This window comes from Parasteatoda tepidariorum, chromosome 7 (genome assembly GCF_982258835.1).
Source record: "Parasteatoda tepidariorum strain Cologne lab strain chromosome 7, Ptep-v5.0, whole genome shotgun sequence".
Classification (NCBI taxonomy): Eukaryota; Metazoa; Arthropoda; class Arachnida; order Araneae; family Theridiidae; genus Parasteatoda; species Parasteatoda tepidariorum.
Window position 1 is genome coordinate 3,150,840 of NC_141761.1, and position 24,928 is coordinate 3,175,767.

Consider the following 24,928-nt stretch of genomic DNA (forward strand, 5'->3'; position numbering starts at 1 on the left):
CTTGTAATTTTGAACCCAACCCAGAAGACAGGGGAACTACTGGATCAAATATTGGGAAAGATTTGCTTTTCTGGAGGACTCTTTGATGGAGCTAACCCATATTTGCGTTACATGGAGGGTAAAACCTCCCACGTTTAGCCTGACGGCAAGGGGACTATATCCCATGATTCATCTGCCACTCAGTATATTTCGCATCAGCATTGTGGTCGGTGCAAGCCGAATGCGGAATTTGAATCGACCAGCCATTGCCAGGATTCGATCCTGGTGTACCTCATTGGAAGGCGAACGCTCTATCCCCTGAGCCGTCACAGCTTGCTTAAAAAATTTTGAGATATTTTTTGTGAAATATGAATACACACTTCTATTTTGCATCTTTGGTATGTTTTATTACTAAAGAATTAAGATGATGTTGCTAGAAAAATAATATTAACTAAAAGGCAAATAATAATTAGTTTTCTTTTAAAAAAGATGCATGATTTTAGTTTCGTTAATTCTTTTTCTTTTTTTTAACCCTGAAGTTTTACTTTCTTTTAGAACCATAATCATTTTTACTTTTATTCACTTTATCCATTGTTCTAGAGTTGTCTCCAGTTCCAACTTGTTCTGATTGATACTTTATTGCAATCATGGTTAGAAATTAAGGAAATATAATCACTGGTACAATGAACAAGTAACTAAAATCAGGGATGAGATTCTACCGCGAATTTGCGGATTTCCGCTTTTTTTTAGATTTTTCCATTTTTCCCGCTAAGTCCAGTCTCTCCAATTTTAATATCAATCATCGATTTCGTATTTACCTGATTTAAAAGTTGCGCTATGCGATTCTTATTTACGCTATTCAAACATCGCACATTATGATTCTTAGTTACGAGATTTAAAAATCCAATATCGCGTTTTGCATTTATGCATTTTTAAAGTCGCTATTTTATTATCAAACATCGATTTTCGTATTTGCCTGATTTAAAAGTTGAACGTTGCGAGTCTTATTCAGGCGATTTAAATATCGTACATTGCGATTCTTATTTACGAGATTTAAAAATCTAATATAGCGATTTGTATTTACGCGGTTTTAAAACTCTATGTAGCGATTTGTATTCATGCGAGCTTAAAATTCTGTCGTGATACGTTTTTGCGGTTGTAAAATCAAACATCGATTTTCGTGCTTAAACGTGCTTTAAAAATTAGACATTGTGATTTGTATTTGTGCAGTTTGAAAATTATGCATCGTGATTCATGTTTATGTGCTCTAAAAATTACGCATCATGATTGTATTTCTGCATATTTTAAAATTCTATATAGAGTTTCATATTCACGTGATTTAAAAGCCTCATATCCGGATTCACATCCTCTCTATTTAAAATTAAGGCATGTGATTAATATTTATATATTCATACAAATTAAAATTAATCATCAGGATTTATAATCACATGGTTTACAAGTTTAAAGATCTCACTCTTTTTGTCAAATTTTTGTGTGTGTATGTATATATATATATTCATTCATTCTTGGATTTCCTCTTTTTTACTTTCTGACTACTCTCATCCCTGTAAAATATATTACTACCTAATTCATACGCAGTTTCAATGGTCTACTTGCTTGTCTCTATTTGAATTTTTATTTTAAATTAATAGTGTGAATGTTAAATAGTGTTCTCATCATAGATAGGATAATATAGTGTTTTCATCATAGAAAAAAAATGGGTGAGAATTTCTCACCCTTTCTCAAAAACAGGGTGAGATTTCTAAAAACTAAAAAAACACAAAAACTCTTGAAAAAAAAATCATTTTTTTAATTATAATACATTTTTAACGTCTTCTATTTTTTAAAGTATTGAATATTTTTGATAAAGCATTGAATATTTGAATATTACGTGAGGAAACCTAACCTACGGTAAACACGTGGTTGCAGAGAAATGTGTTCTGAAAGGAGTTCTGTGGTTGTGTTCTGTTGTTTGAAAAGGTTCTGAACAATACTGGTAAATAGGGAAGCTAGATAACGGGGCAGATGTTGAAAATAATGAAAGATCCAGGAAGAAAAGTTAAACGGATTTTATTCTAAATGGCGTAATTCTGACCTTTTTCCAAAATGCGAGAAATTCGCGAATTTTGAAATTGAAGTATAGAATGCGTGAATTTCTCATGGTAATAATTTTTTAATGCGAGAAAAGAAAAAAATATGTGAGGTTCTCGCTTTGTAGTGGAAACACTGTAATGATATAATGTAGAATATGGACAATAATAGAATATGGAATTGTCAAATGGAACTTCATTCCTAACAATGAAGAAATATTCTATTTTGCACTATATGCTATTTTTTATTATTTCAAATCATATAACTAAAACAGCTTACCATTCGTTAACAATGATTGCTGGTCAGGGAGGCTATGGATTATTTATTTTATGATGGTTGGATTTATGATGATGGTCTCGGGCCATCATTAGTTTTGAGCCCTGGTTGTAACTTTTTCAATTAAATATATCTTTCTGTTAATCTTAAATTGTTGACAATAACTTAGAATGTTAAAGATTTTTACCTTTTTGCCTTGTATAATTGGAAACTCTGTTGCTTCTATGTATATGTTGTCTCCAGTTCAAGTTCAGATTAATTTAAATTCTATGGTATTAATTGTTTTAATTAAAAATAAAAATAAATTAATCATATTTTCATGTTTTAATCAAATGTTTTGGCCTTTTATTAAAATTAAATTACTTTGCAGGTTCTGCTTATTCAGTGCTTGCTCCATATTGGTCTAAGACTCTACAACAGAATTCTTTTTGTGGTATGTAAAATGTGTATTTGTAGAATTTTTTTTCTTTAGTCTAATTATTGGGGTGGGTCACTTGCGATCCGCTGACTGTTGATGTGCGGCCTGCAGTAGCTTCTGAATGCAATAAAAAGTTTCTTTTAATTTGGTTTTTGCTTAAACATTATGAATTTTCTTTAATTAAAATATTTAATTCAAATTTATATTACTCTATAAAATGCATATATTTTTTGATCTTTCATTCTTTAAGCTTCTTTTTGGTTAGAATTTGTATCTCCCCCTCCAATATTTATGTATGCATATATATTTGATAAATTAATTATTGTGAAAAATGGAAAAAGTTTTTTTTTTTTAAAAAGTATTAGTTTTTTTTTTTTTTTTTAGTTTTAAATAAATTAAAATCGTTAAAAGTATTTAATTTTCTGCAAATATGTTATTAAGTTTACTGATAAAACTATTTAGTGCTTCATAATGCTTAGATTAAAATCATTATATTTGCAACTGACATGACTAAATATGCTTGCGACCCTTTATTATCTACCTGCCGTGCAAGTGGCCCTTCACTTAAAAAGGTTGGGCACCCCTACCTTATTTTCATGTTAAAGAAAAAAAAATTTCTTTATATGTAACATAACTTTTGTAAGGGTAAGCTGAGTAAGCAAGATCCAAGCTAGAGAACATCATGAATGTGCAAAAATAGTGTTTTGGATGCAAGGTATGTTATTTATAAAAGGTAGGATGCAAGGTATGTTATTTATAAAAGTTTAACCCTGTTATAAATTGATAAATTTCAGAAATGTTTCAAACAAATTTAAAAGGAAATCATCTTTTAGCTTTCTACTTTACATTGTAGCATTTGATCAATGTAAGTATAAATGCATCCTAGACATTAACATGTTAATATTATTCTCTCAGTTTTTGAAATTACTTACTACTAATTATTTTTTTCTATTATGAGAGAACATAAATATTAACTAAAGGCAAATAAGCAACTATATGACATTAGCATAACACTGAAAGTTTGTACAACTTTTTTATTTCAATAAAATTAATTACATTCCGTGACTATGCTCTTATGAATGGACATAGGAACAATGTTACATTTATTTTTATTGGTTATAAAATAACATAGTTTTTAGATATTTGTATGTGAAGTTATTTATTTATTTATTATTATTTTTAAATTGAAATATTTGTACCAGATTCTTTCTGATTTTCTAAAGTTATTTTTCAATATAATAGTTTTTAGATATTTGTATGTGAAGTTATTATTTTTTTTAAATATTTGTGCCAGATTCTTTCTGATTTTCTAAAGTTATTTTTCCTGTTACTACACTTTTTTTTCCTACTTGAGGAGAATGCTTAGAAGGAAAAAACTACTCACCAGAATTTACAGTAGGCTGTTAAAAGCATTTACATTGCAAAGAATAATTGAAAAACAACTTCCAATATTCCCTCTCTTGTATGTTTCAAAATTTAGGATAACTACTGAAATCAAACTCTAAATTTATCAATTAATAAAGAATGAGGTCACATAAATGTTTCATTTACTACTTACCTGTAACTACCATACATTACATTTTATATTTTTAAGATCCTCTTATGTAAACACTTTTTAAATAGTATTAGTTGCACATTTATCCCTTGTTTAAAATTATCCTATCATTAATTTTACTTTGTATTAAATTCTTCTTCTCTATTTCTTATAACAGGAATAAAAAATGTACTATCAGAATTGTTGTAAGTAAGGTGTCAGCACTGTGAAATGCATATTTATCAACTAGCTTAAATAATTTAATAGAATTTCAAGCCATATCTGTAAAATATGATACATCTGATAAGATACTGTAAAATTTGTGTTTCAAGATTAGTTGCTTATAAGTTATATTTTCTTATGTAACTTAGATTTTATATTTTTTTAAAAACATAAATAGTTAGTATGTATAAAATGAATATTTATCAACTACCTTAAATAATTAAGTAATTTCAAGCCGGATCTGCGTACTGTATTTTTCAATCCTTATTTCTCATTCATTTATTTTATCTTCTATTTTACTATCTCATATATTTAGATTTTAAAACTTGCTAATTACCCGGGTTAATACCTCAGTTTCATAAATACCCGAGTATTTATAAATTTTATTGAAAACTTAACAATCATGTTCTTTTGGGTATTAATAAATTATATATATTTAAGGTACAATTAAGTTTTAATTACATTGTTATTAGTTTATTCATTATTAATTTTGAAGAAAAACTCATTCAACTGAACATATTAATTATTGAAATCATTGAATGTTTGTTTTTATTTGAGAGTGGCTATGGTTTAATCATCCTGAAGTTTACATTTTGGTTCAATATTTTTGGTTTCTAATGTAGAAATCTTTTGCCAGAAATATATTTTTGAATTGTAAAATTTTTTCAGATTTAAGTAATTTTGGAAAATTTATCATATAAAACTTTCGCTGCTTATGAATATTATTCAATCCTTCTCGGATCTATATTTAGTTGTGATGTGATGATATCTGAATAATAGTGCTTAATGTGTTAATTTAAAATTGGCTGTAAATTTTTGAGTTTTTATATAATCATTAGTAATTGATTGAAAAGTATAGAGCTTAATATTAAATAGATTTTCAATAGAGTAAAAAATATATGCTAATGCTAGCTTGCATGTTTCAATATTTTAACGTGCTTGATATGTTGTTGCACTTCTTCCCTATAAAAAAAAACTACTTTGGAACTGCTATTTTTTTCTACATTTAAAGGATGTTTTATTAATTGCTTAACTCTAAACAAAGATTTACATATACATAGCTGCTAACTCTACTGGCAGTTTCTCCTGGTTTAATTAAAATTCTCTTGATTTGCTAAAATTGAGCAAGTTTCCTAAAAAAAAATCCCAATTGAAATATATTTTTGCACAGGTTATTACTTGAATATTTAAAAAAGTATTACTAATACATAATAAAGTGAACCTCACTTATAGAAATCAATTCAAAACTGTTTTTGTTTTAAAAGGTTCCATTTATTTTTATTTAGAACACTCTTTTTAAATTAATTAAAAACATCTTTTAACTATCTTTGAGGAATTAAATGCCAATAATATTTGAAATTATGAGTAAACATAATCTATAACATTTAAAGTATGTTTAATGTCAATCATAACTGGAAAATATAGCAGTTTTTTTATTTTGGGGATAATAAAAATTGCTAAAATTCCCTATGGGTAAAATATTTAGTACATTATGCAACAATTACCATGAAATTTATATTATTTCGTAAAATCTACTGGATTTTTTCATATCCATGTTGACAGCTATGCATATATTATTTATTACATGAAATATAATAAATAAATAAAGTATATAACTTCTACTATGCCTAATGCTTTAGAGAACTAAAACTTATTTATACTTCCAGGAATGAAAAAAAAAAATTTTGTTATTTAAATACATAAAATTGATTTGGAAAAAGATGTTTTTAATAAATTGAATGATTAATTATTTAATAAGACCTGATTTTAAGTCTAATTAGGATATAGCAAGTGAGATTGATAGCAAAAGCACACAAATATACATAATTTAAACTGAATTTTATTTGAAAATATATTTTATTCCTAACTTATATAACTTTAAAATAATATCTGATAGATTAAGAATTTAAAAAGTTCATACAGCAATGGACTGGGATACTGAGACCTATTCCGGTGCACTCTCTGTCTTGATTGCTTTTTGTTGAAATAAATCAAAAAAAGAAAAATAAATTGGCATTAGTTTCCCTTCAGTTTTAAGGGGAAGAATTATGAATAAATGATTTGTAAAAAGATTTCATTTATTGTTAACCCTTTTCACATTGTTTTTTTCTTTAAGAAAAATAATATTTTTTGTTTTATTTTCGTTACTTTTAAATTACTCTCTTATACTATTTTATGTGTATATTACTCATTCATTGTCAAAATAAGAGAAAAGTGTAGTTTATGAAAGGCATTCTAAAAGACAATCTCTCCATATACATATTTTAAAAATAAAAAGTAAAATAAAATTTTTTCAATAAGCAGCTTAAAAGCTTTTTTCTATAATTTTAACAGAAAATTAAATTTAGAATCACTTAAATTTATTAATACACCCCCTTAAGAAAAAAAGATACTTATAAAATTAAATCTGTGATCTCAGATAACTTTACCACTGTGTAATTATCATTTAATTTTCTCAAAAATGAATTATCAATAAAAAAAAGCACTGTTTTTCTTAAAAAGATATTCTTGAACCATCACATAGCTTTTTGCAAATTCGAGAAGTGTTTTTGTTATAAGATGTTATTATTATTATTTTTTTGGTCTAATTAATTGAATATTTTTAGATTTTGGCTGTTTCATTTTATAAGTATGTTTTTTTTTGTGTATTAATACATTGAATTAATAATTCAATACTGCTGTTTACGTTACTTTTTTTTTTCTTTTATCATTTGGATTTTTTTTTTAAATTCTTGCAGTTTGTGTTGATAAAAGTTTTTAATTTTATTTTGAAAATTCATTTATTCTTTAGATCTTGCTGAAAGTTTTTATTTTATATTGTATGTAAACTTATTTATTTAAATCTTTTACACTTTCATTATTTTGCAATAATTTGTTCATAATAAATATTTCAATCAAATGAAATATTTTTTCGAATTTGTTTCCAAAGTAATTAAACAAGAGTTACTGATGTGTGTTTTGAAGACTTTTATTTATCCTTTAGTTTTTGAAGCGGTTATTCATTTGATATTTCTTAGTTTGACAGTTAATATATTGTTCTTAATATGGTTTAAAAAATTATATAGTATTTAGATGATTATGGAACCATAGTTTTTGATATAAGTAATTTTCACAAGATTGTTAATATAAAAACTTAAAAGGATTGATTTCTGATAATGTTTTAGGATTTGCTATTCATTTTTCTATTCACTAAGTGTTTTCTTTTTTTTTTATTGACAACACTCCAATATTTGAAAGAAAAAAAATTTCTATACAGCGTTAAAGTTTCTTATTTTCCATGTTTACAGTAAATTTTAATTACATTTTAAATAACCCGTAAATTTTTAAACTCATATCGAAAGAAATGTAAATCTGTAGTCTATTATTCAAAGAAACATTTAAAATTGTTTGTTTTTTTAAATTTTAATTTTATTATTTCTCTTAATACTTTGAGGAGAGGGGTGTGAACATTGCAAACAAAAAGCTCAATGACATTTTTTAATTGTGTTACATTTGTTTGAATATTTAGTTATTTAATATCATGTTTATTTTCCTGTAAAATTTTTCATTAACCTTGTAAACTTGCAGTGAAAAATGCTAGTAAATGATATAACTAAGTAAAATACGGAACATGAAGAAAATTAAAAATACGTATTACAAATTGTATACAAGTTTTATTGGGAGTACACAATTGTATTCATTTACATTAAAACATCTTTAATGACGAAAACATTACAAAAAACACACATTAGAAATAGTGTGAAATATTCAAATCAACCTAATTATGTATGCTCCATTGTAGCTTTTAAGCTTGTGCATTATTTAAATTAATTTTGATTTTTTTTAAAAATCTCTCTTATACTTATCAATCTTTTTATTGTGATATTAATTATTTGTAGGACTCATCTTCACTGTGCTGCTTCTTGCAATAATTCAACTATAATAAAATTTTTGCTGGAAAAACTTTATCAACTTGAGTAATCATGCAACAACTTGGGAGAGAATGCTTTGAATGCTTGTGCAGTAAGTTCTAAATAATATAAAATTTGTAAATTTCTGTATCACATATACACTTAAGAAATCAATTGTTGCAAAGATGATGTGCAGATTATGTTGAGTAACCTCCTTATTAAATACACTTCAGTAGTATTTTTTTTAATTTATTCAATTGCTTTTGTAAAATTGTACTTACAAAATTTCATACAAAAACTTCATATAGTAAATTCCATGTAGTGTGACACTAGTTGCTTTCTTCTGCCCAGTATATGCTCCATTTAATATCATGCATGTACAAAACAATTTTTACAAATGACTATATAGAATTCTTCATTCAAGAACACAATTTTGTGCTAATTTACTTTCGCAAATGTTTTCTTATTTGCAAATTAATTTGGGTTCTCTCTTTACATATCATTATATCCGTGTACCTTATATGAAAAAGTCAATCTCAGTCAATTAAGAATTCATCTCATAATGAACTTAATGTTGATAACAGAGTGAAGTTTACAAATCAATGACTAGCAATGAAGAAGCTTTTAAGACAAAAATTTAGTTACAGTTTTAAATTGCCTTTACATGAGATAATATAATTACTGTTTCCTCACTTGACTGCTTTAAAAACACACAAAGATCATAAACTTTTTTCTTATGAATAAATAATTAATTAAAATAGCATAGAGAATATTTTAAGTGATATTTTATTGGAAAGTTATTTACTATTTTAAAGAAAATAGATTGCATCGCATGGAAAATATGTAAGTGACACTTAATTTCATTTTCTAAAAATTTTCATATATTTTCTGCCTACAACCAGTGAACCTGTAAAAATGTATCATTTATGTTTTAAAAAAAATTGATGATGTGTGTCATTAAGTGCTTTGTGGATTATGCACGAATTTGCAATTTCACACTTCGTGTGCCACTGGATCCTCAAATAATCAGAAGTTTACTATATAGTTAAAAAATATCGACAAATAACTAAAACTGAAATCGCTAACTTTTGCATTATGTGGAGACTGTTTTTCTTTTTTTCAAGGAACCAAATATCTTTTTATTACAAATAAAGAAATATATGATAAAATAATTTTTTTAAATAAAAATAATTAGAATACAAAAGGGGAAACAAAATATATTGATCTAACTTCCAATAAAAATTATGAAAACAAATGTACATTTAAGCTTTGAAAAAATATTGTTTTTTTTTTTAGTTTTTATAGTTTTTTTTTTAAAGCAAAATTATCTGTTTGACGCAAAACAAATTAACAGTAATAAATTAGTTCTTTCATTTTGAAATTTTGTTCTCTTATAGTTACTGACTATGTTCTTATTGTTAAACAATAGCATTCTTATTCCAATATTGTTTGAAATCTGACAAAATAGAAACAACATATGCAATTACATTATTAAAATTAAAAGTTCACATAAACTGTTCAAGCAGAATGAGCAAAAAAGAAGAAAAATGGAATTTTCTGATTGGTTAAGCATTACCCATTGTTTTAAATTTAACTTTTGATAATTCAATTTTTCAAATATTTTAAAGATGACATCGGCAGTGATATTTGTTAGCCTATAGGTTTAATAGTTTAAAAAAAAATTTATTGCTCTCTCGCTAGTACATTAATATTTAATTATTTTTTTTAATTGCTTTGTCAGATAAATTCAATGAACATTAATGGTAGCATTTTATTTATTTTTTATTTTACAACTTGCATTTTATTTATTTTTTATTTTACAATTATTCCAATTTTATTGTTTCTTGATATTAGTTAAGTTTCTTTTTTTAAGGTAGAAAAAACACTATACATTTAAATACAAATTTATGTTAAATTTTATCTCCAAGGCCTGTAAACAGTTCTTTCTTGGTTTGAGTGCTGTGGGGAGCATTAGATAAAGCTTTGGTTTCTGATAAAAGGCCGGCAAATGGTTAAAATTTTGTAATTAAATTTTTATCAAAATTAGTCTTGCCAGACGCTATTATAAATGTTTGACTGGCTGGTAATAAAACTAAAAAAACATAAGATAGTGGGATTCTCGAGAAATGTAAGATTATATTTATATTTTTGTTTAAATTTGTATTTTTCTGTATATGTCATTCATTATCTTATGTTTCTCGGCAGGTGAGCGGCACTGATTCGCTTCCAGCATTTGAATCCAGCCCTTCATCTTCTCTTCTGTCTTCTACCAGTTCCTCTTGTAAGTCAACGTTTTTTGCTAAAAGTTACTAATGCAGAAAAGCCTTAACTTATAATGTTGTTAATTTGTATAACAGAAAAACTTAACTAATAGTTTATATTTTCTCAGAATTAGGAAGGAACTTTAAAGATCTATTTTTTTCAAAATAGATTCAAATAAATGTAAAATTCACCTCATTGATTAATTATTTTTATTTTTTAAACTCTTAAGAAAGCATTTTTGTTCGTTATTTATTTCATTTGATTACTTGATTATACAAAATATTTTTAGACATCAAAATTTGTTTTTTGAGTGATCAAAATGCAAGTAAATTTATTGACTTTCTTACTTTGTATTCAAAATGAACATTATGAGACTTATTTAAGAAATTTGAAATTTCTTGTTTCACTCAACATGAAACCAATGAACAGTGCAATAAATATTAATGTAGTAATACATAATTATTTCATTTAAAATAAAAAATAATTCTTACCAATTTAAGAAGATCTGTTTCTTGGAATTTTAACAAAAGTGCAAAAATGCTAATCATGAATGAGTGAATATTACTTTTAAGATGATGCAGAGCAATATAACCTCTTTCAATTAAATATAAATTAAGACCAAAATTTGTCTTTATAAAGTTTTAAGCTTTGTGATTTTTTTTTAAATGAGCTAGATTCAGCACCCTCAATTCTAAACGAATAAGTTTTTCAACAATATTGCTATTATTACTTAAGTCAAAAATCGTTTTATAATTTTTTTTTATATTTGTCTCCATCTGGTATATACCATCTATGTCATAAGCTGCTCTGATTTCACTAATTTATATTAAGCAAAAATGTTTCAAGTATTTAAGATTTTTGTACAGGAAATAACTCATGATAGTCAAAATGTAGTTATTCAGTGATATATTCATGTTAGTTATTCAGAGAAAGTATGTTAATGTATATAATATTGTATATGTATGTATATGATTAAATATGTATTAAATATTGTTAATATGTATTAATGTACTAAATATTGTTAATATGTATTAATGTATTAAATATTGTTAATATGTATTAATGTATTAAATATTGTTAATATGTAATGTATTAATTAGACTTAAAATATTGTCTACATTAATTAATCAGCATATTTGAGGTCACCCCCTCGAGCCATTAAGATTGAGTCCTAGAAGGTGAAGATCCGATCACATTAAATCAAAAAATATTCAAGGTCGTTCATTTTTATTTTGTCCCCCATACATAAGGCAACTTAATTAAAATCTTTAATGTAAAAATTAACTGAAAATGTGTCATAAAACAATAAAGAATATAAAAAGTTTGTTACTTCAAAAAATATCGAATTTATCCAGTACTGATTCATTGAATATTTTCTTTTTATTCACCTTGTATGAAAATAGTTATTCAGCTAGCATACATATTGTAATGTGTGATTTTTCATTCCTAAATGCTTTACATTTTTGCTACAGGTACAGTTTTTCATTTTTTATAGAGGCAAACTTTGGGAAATTACAAAAGTTCATAAAAGATTACATTTATTTTAAAGCTAAGAAGGTCAAATTTTATAAATTTGTCAAAAACTGTCCTCATCATTCTTTGTCATAAATCATGTATAATTTTGAAAAATATAGTTTTTGTGAGTTGTTTTAAAGTTAATAATGACCTGCCTCTAGAAAATCAGAAAAAAGTAAAATGTTGTAAATTTTTTTCCTATAAATTTGAACAAAGTCTGAATTTATTTCAATTTTTCAGATTTAGAATTATTATTTTATTTTTATTTAGTATTTCAGTGTCTTAATTCGCAAATAATGTTTAGGTCATAACATACTGTTAAAATTAGGCATTTAAAAAACTTAAAATAAGTAACTTTGGGCATAAATAGTTTGAAAACAAACAATTTAGTATCATGGATGATAATTATTGCGAAAAAATGGTAATGATGGATTCATGTTATAAATCTGACATCTTAAATATACTAAGGAATAAAGGACAAAAAAAAATGCCGGAATGTATTTTAAGTTTAACATTGAAATGTACATGTTTTTTTACACATGCATCCTTTACTGATATATTTTGCTTAAAAACCCTGAAGGTATTTGCTTGATGAAATGTTGACTATGATGCACAGAACAAACCATTAGAAATTAATTTCCTGTGTGAAGTTTTTACCCTATCTGCTAGGTATGTCTTTCCCCCCCCTTACTTTGCGTTTTATACTCTCTTTTTTCATGGGTCGATGTAAATTTTTTATGATCTTACAAAAATATATATACTTTATTTGCATAGAAGTACATGATAAAGTAACTCTCTTTGGTAATTTGGCACTGAAGCAATTTTCTTTCATTTTAAATTTGATCAAGTAATGCTTTGTAAAATAAAAACATACGTAACAGTTAAAATGCCTCTTGGCATACTTCGTTTTTTTGTTAGTTCAAGGCAAGGAATTTGGTTTTGTTACATTAACAGTGTTTTTTAAAGCTCTTTCACAAAGAAGATTAAAAAGTTGACCACCGCCTTACAATCTAAGAGAATTTATAATTATATGCACTTGTGAAGACAAAATTCAGGTGTGGTTGGAAGTTGTATGGTATAATTGATTAATTGAAGATAGTGATGAAAAACAGGATAATGAAAGATGAAGATGTAAACTGGATCATAAATTATAATAAAACTTGTATTTAGTAGTTATTTGTAGAGCTCAAGATACAAAATTTATATTCTATCAATAAGACTTTAAGCTAAATAAATTTTGCATAATATAATATTAATAAGGGTAGTCTGTAGGGGATAAATCTCCCATGACCTACCTAATCAAAAACCAAATTAAAAAGTAATTGAATTGTTCCCCACAGACAGTTAGAATCATGAGAAGAGATCCAAAGTTGGTGGTTTATCAAAAAATAACATAGCCGAAAATAAAGCCAACCCCCCATGATCAATATTAGGCATGAAAAATACCTTGGCAATCCCAAATCGCCAACAAGACTGTGAGAATTAGAAGAACTGTGTAATTTAAACATATTTGCAGTAAGAAATTTAGGAATGAAGAGTTATAAATAATTTTAAAAAAAATTGATTAGGCGCAACGGTGAATCTACATTAGTATTGAAATAAACAGTTAGTAGTTACATTGATCAATGAGAAAAGAATAAAATATTTTATTTTCGCCATTATAGAAATTAACTAATTGATTTAATTTAATTATTATTTGATTAAGAATGAATAAAAAAACAAGTTTAAGAAATTAAAGAAATTTTAAAAGTTATGAAATATGTGATGCCCATTGTGGCCTCATAACACTATCTTGCTCTAGTGAGTTATCCTGACTTAGAATGAGAGAAAAATTTGAATATTTTAAAAGTTATTCAGCTTTTTTAAAACTTAGTGAGATTTTTATGAATGAAAATTATTTAAATCAAAGACTTATTCTTAGCCCAGATAATGTAGCATTGTTCAAATATTAAAATATTAAACCGTTTTCACAAAAATGTGTCTCTACTTCTTATTGATGTTTTACATCGTTTTCAGAACTAGCATGGATAATAATATTGGCTAAAGATAGGTCAAGCATGACTGGGGCTCCCATGGGCCTATTACAGTTATTTTATAAAATTCTACTTTTAAGTAAAACTTTTCTATGTTTCCATTCTCATTCAATGTTTTTGCTCACAAAATCTAATTTTTGACGTAGCAAAAATAAAAAATACAAATACATTGTTTTCTGATAAAAATTCTGATAAAAGTACAACAATACATATACAAAATTTTCTGATAAAATACAAAGATAAAATAAAATACAAAAATTCTGAAATATACAAAGTTTTCTGATAAAAATTCGCATGGTATAAATAAAATATGACATGAATTTCCATTGAAATTTACCTAATATACCTGGAAATGTCAGGGAATTTTTTATGAAATTCAGTGGGAACTAGGATGTCCTAACAGTTGTTGCAAACTCACAGCAGCTATAAAAATAGCTTGTTATTCAGAAAAAAAGAGCTTTATTTCATTTGACGACAGAGTCTTTTAAAAATACCCTAAAACTTAATCAGGGCTGATTGTGCTCCGGAAAAAATCCGGATTCCCGGATATTTCTCTAACCCTGATTCGAAAATTTCCGGAGATCGAAGGTTCAGATGTTTCAAAAAATCATTGATCATAAAAAATTTCGGAAATCAAATTTTCAAAGGTGGAACTTAAAAACGCAGTTTACTTTATTTGTTTGTAAGGAGAGCTACTTTATAAGCTTATATTCAAGATTAATATTCATTTTTTATCAGTAAATAGTTATTATAATCATAAACTCAAGAAAGAAAGACATATTTGTAAATTTCAATTACTTCTATTAGTCATCATAGGTATGTGTAAAATTTTAAATATATTTTATGTAAACTAAATTAAGTATAACTTAAGTAAACTAAGTACAAAAACACCTTGTTTAAATTTTTTTCTAATGTTTCAATTTAAACTTTTTTTTTTTTTTACTCGAGAAATTTTCCGGAATTTTGACTTGGGCTCACAATTACCCCTGTGGTCAATGACTATTTAAGATGAATACAAAAAATTATTTATCCCTGATGGTTACAAATTGTTGTAGCGATTTTAAAAAATAAAATGATACAAAATTCAAAGGTATTAAAAATACTTAAGTACATTTTTAATGAATTTCCATTTAACATTAAATAAAATATTAAAACTCAAAATTATTACAGAAAAAATGGCCAAAATTTTAGCATCTAAAATTGTGTATACAATTCAATGTACTAAATTTAAATTAAGATTGTAAAATAAATAAAAATTACATTGTATTATTCTATTTTCATTTCTGTCATTAGGAATCTCAAGCTGTCATTACAATTCTTATACAAATTTTAAGATGTATGCGCTTAAGATGCATTTTCATATGTTTACAAATTTTAAGATGAATGGTAATAGTATAGTTTAAGATGTATGGACATTTTTTTTATTTTACCCTGCAGCATAGCTGCCAACTCTACTGGATCTGCCAGCAGACTACTGGATTTTGCCATTTTCTTCTGGCTTCTCTACATTTAGATCTATAACTTTTGTACATTTTAGATCTATAATTGAGTTTTCAAAAAATCGCCCATTAAAATAGAGATTTTACTCAATTTATTGCTGGGTTGAATATTTTAGAAAGTATTACTAATACATAATGAAATGGACCTCGCAAGAATCAGTTTAAGGCTTTTCTTTTTCTGTGCTCTAAAAATTTGTTTCTTTTTTTCAGAACTCCCTTTTTAAATTAAATCTTTTAACTATCAATAATTATTTACTTGTCTACTACTATTTAAAATTATGAGTTAACATAAAAAAATTTCGAATTCATTTAATGCCAATCATAAAGAAAAAATATTGCAGACCATTTATAGACATTATGGTAATAAAGTTTTTGTATTTTGATGACAATAAAAATCCCTAAAATTCTCTATATGTAAAATATTTAGTATATTATGTAGCAGTTACCGTGAAATTTATAATATTTCTTATCCATCTTGATTGCTGTTCTGCAGGAAACAAAATATTGTTACTGTTTTAAAAACTATTATATATTTTGTACAAAGACTTATCTAATATAAACTAATCAAGAACAAAAATTTTCAATAATGTTAAAATCAACTCATCAAGGGTCAGGATGGTAATGACAGCAATAAAAATAGTTCAACTTACTTTATTCAATATACCTAAGCAGGATTGCTAAATATTTCCATACAAATATTCTTTTTTCGTTCTAAATCAGCTGCTACTGAGAATAAGTGTTATATGTGTTACTAGTAGCCATGAAACTGTTGAAAAGGCTAGGAAGTCAAACTCAGTGCAAAAATATTTTTAAAATGCAGTGAAACATAAGAAAAAGACTTAAAATTTTTAATATTTGTGGTAATCATAGTTTTTTTTTTCCTTCATGATCAATTTTAATTTTTATTTAAAGAATGGATAGAGCATGAAAGACCTTTTAGTATTTATATTTATCCTGATTAAAGGAAGGTAGCATGTAGCTCTGTAAAGTGCATGCAAATGACGAATAAATACAAACAGAAATTAGATTATAATACTTTCTTCTGTGTCTTCTGTTAACAGGACATTAAATAGCACAATTCCAGAAAAGCCGTTCCCAATTTTTTTTTTTTTTTTTGGCTATGAAGCCCTAAATGATTAAATAGTCCGCTAATAATTAGGGTAAAAACTTTATTTTTATTTTGAACTTTTAATATTTAAAAGGAGAAATAAATTTTTTTCATCGTTTTATATTTAATAATCTTAATTTAGGTTTTACTCGTATGTTTAACAGTTGAATATACACTGTCTTAGAGATGAATCTAGTCTAATTGAAGATTTGTTTTTATATTGCTATTAAAAACTGTTTTTAAATATTGAAAATAGTTATTAGAGAAACATATTTCTTTATTAAAAAAAAATCTTTTATTTTAGTTTGATTTGAAAAGCGCAATGTTAAATACTATTGCAAATTCTTATAAATGCATGTTTTTTTTCATACTTTTGTAAAATTGTTGTTAGAAAAATTATATATTTTTTTTTAAATTTTCATTTCCCATTTTTTGGCATATTACTTTAAATATAATTAAGGATTTCAAAAACTGTTCAAAAAGTCTCAACTGTCAGAACTCTTTCACGGAACCCCTAACATCATTTGGAAACCGTTGTTCTAGAGTGTGATCCATATATATATATATTTGAATTTGCAAACTATTTTTAATGTATTTTAAGATATTTTAATTGAACTCCAGCCAATTGAATCCATGAATTTTATCATTAAGACTGAGCCATAATTACATTATTAAATAATATTAATTAATTAAAATAACTTTCATCTTGAATCGAAGCAAAGATATCTCACTTGTACAATAGCCACCCTTGTACATGAAAATATTCATTTTTATTTTATTTTATTTATTTATTTATTTCAAATGATTGACTGTGAACAATTTTGGTTATGGATAACTTGAGCTGAGATCCTAAAGTATTTGTACTCAGTTAAAACTTTACATAGTACTGCCCTGATATCTTGTGTCCGGTCATTCTAGACTAACTCTCTGTCAATTTACATAAAGGAAAGTCTGGCATTTCAATATTGAACAAAATTAGTCATGAACTGTCATGATTTTAACTATTTAAAAGAAAAAAATCATGGAAAGTTCATAGATTTAGGTGGCCAAAAAATCGTATTTTTTAAAACGGAATCCCCCTTCCCCAATTTCACAGATTTCCTATTCTCCAAATATCTGAATTAGTAACAAAATCCCCACTCACAGTCAGGTTTCAATAAGATATAAAATGTTCTTTATTAAATTATGGTGTTCTTTGAAAAAATGAAAGAAAGAACAACATTTCTAGAAGGAATTATCTTTTAAACTCCAGTGATTCAGAAGGGCTTAAGGATTTTGAACTATAATTTCTTTTTAATAAAAAATAATTAGGAAAGAATAAAATTATTACTTGAGAGTGGTTATAAATGAAATATTTTTCGACTCTTGCGCAGTGATACTGAGATTTTTTGGTTTAGGTATTGTTACAGAAATCTACCTATTAAACTTTAGACCTATTAAAATTTTTTTAAATGATTTAAGTCTTAAAGAAATATTCAATGCTAATAGTTTTAAATTTAGTGTTTTCAATGTAAAGTTTAACTTTTTCTCTCTTATAATTTTAGCTTCGTCTGGGCTGCTGGATAATGCAAATGGAAAATGACATTCTGGTAGAATACGAGGGCCCGTAAGTTCAATCCTGACAGAAAACAAAACAACTGATGTGTATATGCTGTTAGATTCTCTTTAAATCTGCCGGAGCTGAAAGTCCTCTTGTTGTTGTGCAGAAGTTTGAAGATCTCTGTGTGATTCATCCCTGCTGTGTGTTTGTGTGGTTACTGTTGCTGACAATTTTATAAAATCTTTCAATAAAGCAGATTCATCAGTTTATTGCTCTGATATATAGTTGCACATAAACAAAAAATTGCAATTGAAGGGAAAATAACTGCATGAAATAAATTACTGTAAAGTTTTGGAATTCTTTTTATTAGAAAATAATAATAAAAATGATAACACATAGTCCAACTGTTGCTTTTTTCAATAAAAATTATTTTATTAAATGACAAATATGTGTTTTTAAGGATTATATGTTTATATTAAACAATGATGGTAAGAATATATTGCTTTTATAGTTGAGTGAAGTTTATATTGTATTTTGTTTTAAAATAAAATAATTAAATTGTGAAATAATGTTTGTCATGATTTGGTTTGATTAATTTTTTTTCTTCTTAACTACTGCATTCGGTAATTTATACAGCAACTTTATAATAAATCTTCAAAATTTTAGAAAATGGGGTAGGCAGATATGTGTTCATAAATAAAACTTAATAAGATATAATGTTGGAAATTTTTTTTATAGTCATGATAGTAATGTTTAAGTATTTTGAAATTAGATGAAGTTAAAATTCGGTTTCTTTAAAATTTGCAACATATCGGAAACAATTTAATTTTAACATCATTGTTAAACATTAACTCCAGCTTATGAGCATTTATACTACTAGCATTGTATTTTTCACTTAATTTTGAATTATTTAGTTCAAATTTAAGATAAGAAGTGAATATTTTTATGATGTTTAAAATAATGATAATAGTAAAAATTTCTTTGGCTTAATATTTAAAATTTAGCTGAACATTTATTTACATTATTGTTAAAGCAAAAAATTTAAACCAACGTAGAGTAGAATCTTGTTTATTTAAGTTTTCATCAGTAAGGTTCTTTGCAAAGCAAGTTTTTAAATGCATAATATAGTTTTTTTTTATGGCTAATTGATCAATACCAGAAAATTGATTCTAACATCTGCTTAATTTTTTTAAATTTATTTTCTGAAAAGCTCTGTTTAAAATGTTTACATAGTACACCTGCTTTTTTCTAAACCTATTTATGTCATAACGCATAATCTATAATCAGCAAAATAAAAGCAATGGAATTGTTTCAAACAAAAATCTGAATTTTTTTAAATTTGAATTTTCAAACAAAAATCTGAATTTTTTTATAGCAACTTTCTCAAAAGAGTAATGGATTGTAGCAGGGTTCGTTGATTTAAATCAGCTTGATTTAAATCACGATTTAAATCAAATGATTTTTTTAAAAAAATCATTGATTTAAATCAACTAATTTTTTTTATCTATATATATTGATTTTAAAAGTTAAAAGACAGTGTTTTAAATTTTTGATACTTCTATTATTTTCTTTTCTTAGTATTAAAATTTAATTTAAATAAATTGCTGCATTAATTAATTTTAGTTAACGAAATTACTTTCTTGGTGTGTGTTAAATTCCAACACATTTGAAATTACATTTTTAAAAATCTTTTGATTCTTGAGATTGAAAGTACAGATTAAAGTAAACATTTAATGCTGTCTTAATATAGACTTGCATAGCTGTAGAAAGTAATTAATAAACATGAATTTTTTTAAAAAAATAATACAAGTAATGTTAATTAAAATTCTACCTTTTGAATGAAAAAGCGTTAATTAAAATCTACATCATATTTTATTGGTGGAAAATGTATATTTCTGAAGCTTGAGGTTATATTAAAAAGAAATTACCTTAATATGCCAAAAACAGAAAAAGAAAAAAAAACGGGCTGATGAATTCAGATGTTTTTTTTTCCTATTGTAGTGTCATTCTTCCCTTTCAAACTCTTTCGAAGTCTATTTGATGCAGTAGGGTTATTAACTGGTATTTTTTTCTCATAATATGTTTACAGTATCTTTGACATTATCTGATTTTCTATAAAGAAATTTTGTGAAAAAAAATTCTAATGAATACATAGATTTTCTAATTTTTTTTTAGCTTAACTTATCTATTTTGATATAGAATTAAAAGTGAATATTTTAATATAAAAATATATAGATTAAATATTTATTTATTTTTTGATGAATACTTCAGATGTTTTTTAACATTTATAAACACAGTCTGCTACATTTTGTCATTTTAAAAATCATGAGAAAAAAAAAGAAATCACAATTTTGAATTAAAGTTATGGTTTGCTAACTGAAACTTTGTTTTAATAGTTAAAGCACAGGGGTCTGTCCAAGCCGGTACCTTTACAAATTCAACATTAGGAAAAATGATAGAATAATCACACAAAATACTTATTCTTAAAATTTTATTTTTGTGTCTCGTAAGAAACAATAAATCCATATTTTTACTATATTTGTGTTGATTTTTTAATCTAATTTTTAATTTTCACAAAATAGGTACCTCTCAGAAAGACCCAAACAGACCCCTGAAGTATTCTTTAAATTCTCTATTTCATCTAGTCTTTAAATTTTAATCATGCATTTCTTTCAAAATGGTTGCTATGCATTCAAAGCCATGTTTTAGTTAGAGCTTCTAAAATATTGTTACAATATAGTTTTAATATTAAGTTAATTTGTTTAAACATTTATAATTTTTTTAATCATAAATTAAAGTTCTTACAGTGTATTTGAATAAAAATCAAAAAAATCTGATTTAAATCAAAAAAATCCGATTTAAATCAAAAAAATTGGTTCTTTTGATTTTTTTTAAAAAAATCAAAAAAATCACGAACCCTGGATTGTAGTCAAATTTTGATCATTCATGCTGAAAGCAACTTTTAAAAAATAATGTAAAAAATGTTATTATATTTTCGTCTCATTCTTGTATGCAAGTATATGTTAGTGCAAATTTAATTTAGATAAAACATAATATTTACTGACAGTTTTGAAATTAAATTGCTATGTAAATTTTTTGCAAAAATTGTTGGTTTAGTACATAACACCTTTAAATAGTTATCAAATTGATGAAAATTTCTGAAGTGCCCATAAAAGTTATTTTTACATTATAAGAAAAATAATTCCAATTTTCATAGTATTAGTTGCTTTCCTGGTTTCTCTCCGTGGAAAAATTTCTAGGTTGCGTTTGGGTTTTGTTTCAGGTGTTTTGTTAAATAAAATTTCAGATACTGAAAGAATAAAGCTACGTAAGTATTTCTACATTTAATTTCTGTAAAAGAAGAAGGGGCAGAAAATGTGTAAATTTGTTGAAGTAAGTAATTTGAATATTTTTAAATTTTTTTCTTTATTGTGTCAATTATTACAAGAAATGACCACTTAAAAATTGAACAATTTTATTTTAATATTATAAGAAGAAAAAAATTTTAAGTTTAAATTTCCACTCAGTTCAAATGTAAATATATAACTTTATAATTATGTAGTGTGGTTTTCATTACATAATTTCAGAATATAAATAATTATTGTTAATTGTGAGATTAAAATTGGCTTAAGTTACAGCTTTTATAAACAAGTTTTACAAACTAACAAATTCAATTAAAATTTTGATAAGAAAGGCTCACTTCTAAAAAAAAAAATTAAGAATACATTTTTAAATTAATGATTTTAAAATTATTAATGATACAAAATTCATTAAAAGACCCATTGTATGAAGAAAAGAAAGAAAATTGCTATAAAAGTTGCAATATAGTATTTCTTAATTAAATTTGAAATATTTAAAAAAAATCAGCTGAACATAAGATATACTTTGGAGTAAGAAGGAGGAAAATAGATGGTTAGCAGAATTCGCTACAATTATTTTATTTATTATTTCTGTATCGCTAAGAAAATAATTCATGGAATGACATTATAAAACTATTGTTCTATGCTTTACTGCTTCACGGCAATACAGAAAATTAAGTAAAATTATATCTCCCAATTATTCTACTACCCAAGGGCGCCGGCAGCGGGGTGCAAGAGGGTGCGCTTGCACCCCCTAGCTTCTTTTTTTTTTTTTAAGTACTTAAAGAGATACAAAAAAACAATTTTGTTATAAAAATGTTTTATAAAAAATATTTTTATTGAAAAGCAAATAATTAAGTAATTATTGATACGTAACAGTTAAAAAATTTTTTAATCAAACAAGAATTGAAATCGTCTTGTTTGCTGTCCAAACCTGTTTATTACTTTTTCAATGAATTCTGAGTCATCTTTGATTCTTTTCTAATGCACACTGAACATGCACAAACTTGGCAGATATCTAAGCTATAATTTTAAATTTCATTTTATGAAATATAAATAATATTACATATTTTCTTGGTTATTTAGTTTAACAAAGGTGTATAACACAAACTGACTTATCACAACTGTAAAACTTCATCAACACAATAAATACCAATGTTAAGCGTGCACAAACACGTTAGTATACGAAACTACTGTTTGTAGTTATTTGTGTTTCAAACTCAGTAGCTATGCCAGCGCCATCAATACAGTTTTTCGCGGCAAAATTTGCAAGTACAGGAAATTCGTACTTTTATTTTAAATATCTTGTTAACAATGAAGAAATTTGTCTTGAAAAAAATTAACAGATTAAAGTATATGTAATAACAAAACAAAATGTAATAACAGAGTATTTTAAATTTTTTTTTTTGGGGGGGGGGATAGTTTGTAAGAGTATTGCATCTCCTTTTATATTATTCTGCCGGATTCCTTGCCACTACCTCTTACTTACTCCAAAAAATAAAAAACGACGCAAGATAATATCAGAAAATATATATTCTAATATTATATAGCATCAAAACTAATGAAAAATAATATTATGGCGAATGCTAGATAATATTAGTTCGCATAGAATCTAATATTATAAGGCAGAGCAAACAGCGACCTCTTGTATCTTTCTAATATTAGAAGTTGTACAAGATAACCTTAGATTTTACCGATTTTTCTGATATTATCTAATATTAGGTGCTACTTGGGTTGTGATGTCAAACTTTTATCGTTGGCTTCAATTCTAGAAGTCACAGTTTTTCGCGATAAGCTTACAGCCTCAAAATTATTTTTCATATCTGGACATAAAACATCACTAGCTTGGAGCATACATTATTTAACAAACTCCCCATCACCTAGAGATTTATTATTTTTAGCAACATTGTATGTTACAATACAACTTGCATGCGTAGCTGCTTCTTGGGCAGAGTTTATCTTCGAAAAAATTTTGTCCTCCTGATAATTCTCTAAGAAGACTTTCCGTATTTTGTTGTCTTTCACATTCAGATATTGCTTCGTAATTGGCATTCTTCTGCTTGACTGAAATATGCCGGTCAATGTTGTATTCGTTCAAAACTGCTACATCTTCATTGCAGACAAGAGATACTGGTTTATCTTTTGCAACTGTAGAAAAATATTTCCAAGTTCACTCATCATTGAACTCACAGCACTCTGAATCAACTTTGCTTTTTTTCACAGCCATTTTGGAGTTAAAAATGTTTGCAAATAACTCAAACAAGCACCATTGTTTATATATTTAATAATTTCACCATTATTAACAATAACGCTATATGTGTTCAATCTTTCCACATGAAATTAATAGTGATAGAATTCGCGCCGGGAGTTGTTGTAGTTAATTTACGTCGCACTAGAGCTGTACGATGGGATATTGGCGACGGTCTGGGAAACACCCCTGAGGATAATCCGAAGAAATGCCATCACAATTTTGATCCTCTGCAGAGGGGATGGCACCCCCGCATCGGTAGCTCGACGTCCTGCAGCCGAAGTCGAGCACTATACGGTAGAACAGTTTAACGAGTTAACATACCGCACACCGTCGGTCCCTACGCCGACTAATCCGTTGGAGCTTTAACTGCGCAGTGTGCCACATCTGAAGTGCGATTCACATATATTAGATACCCTATGTTTGCTCTTCGATAAAGACAAAAAAAAATTCAAAAAATTTTCTTATTTTTTAAAGTTTATTTTAAATTATATTATTTTTTTAATGTGTTTTTCAATATTCAGGAGGGCCCTGAATATTCTCCGAAGAGAGCTTTTATAGGTCACAGTAGGCCCCTAAAGGTATATTGCGAAGATGAGAGAAGAGAGCTTTTGACTCGAAACTGTGGTATGCTTCACGTATCACGGTGGACTGGATGGTAGGCCACCGGACCAGCAAGTTCGCTGCTGGAGGGAGGGGTCCTGGGTTCGAATCCCAAGGACGGACAATTTATCAATAAATTTTCTTTTTTTTTTGTTTATTTTAAATTATATTATTACACTTAATAGAAGACTTTATTCGCTTTAAAATATTGAAAAGAAGTAAAAAAAATAACATAAATTTAAATAAATAAATAAATAAAAATTATCCGAAATTTTTCCGTTTATTAGCTATTATTCGCCATTTCCCATAGAAAAAATAGTTTTTTTTATCTATACAGAACACTTGATTCAC

At 26.1% G+C, this 24,928-nt stretch overlaps 1 protein-coding gene across 9 annotated transcripts in view; it reads left to right on the forward strand.

Moving 5' to 3' along the window:
* Nucleotides 1–24,928, forward strand: part of LOC147806722 (serine/threonine-protein kinase mig-15-like) — a 145,482-nt gene that overhangs the window by 36,232 nt on the left and 84,322 nt on the right. For 3 of the 9 annotated variants that reach the window (XM_087167103.1, XM_087167105.1, XM_087167110.1), the window contains one exon: nt 18,372–18,634. The exons of 2 other annotated variants lie outside the window; for them this stretch is intronic. The gene's annotated coding sequence lies outside the window, so the exon portion shown is untranslated. Of the gene's footprint in view, nt 1–2,716; nt 2,780–8,398; nt 8,523–10,615; nt 10,692–18,371; nt 18,635–24,928 lie in introns of those variants that run through there. 4 more of the 9 variants (XM_087167107.1, XM_087167108.1, XM_087167106.1 and 1 more) reach the window with 4 other exon arrangements.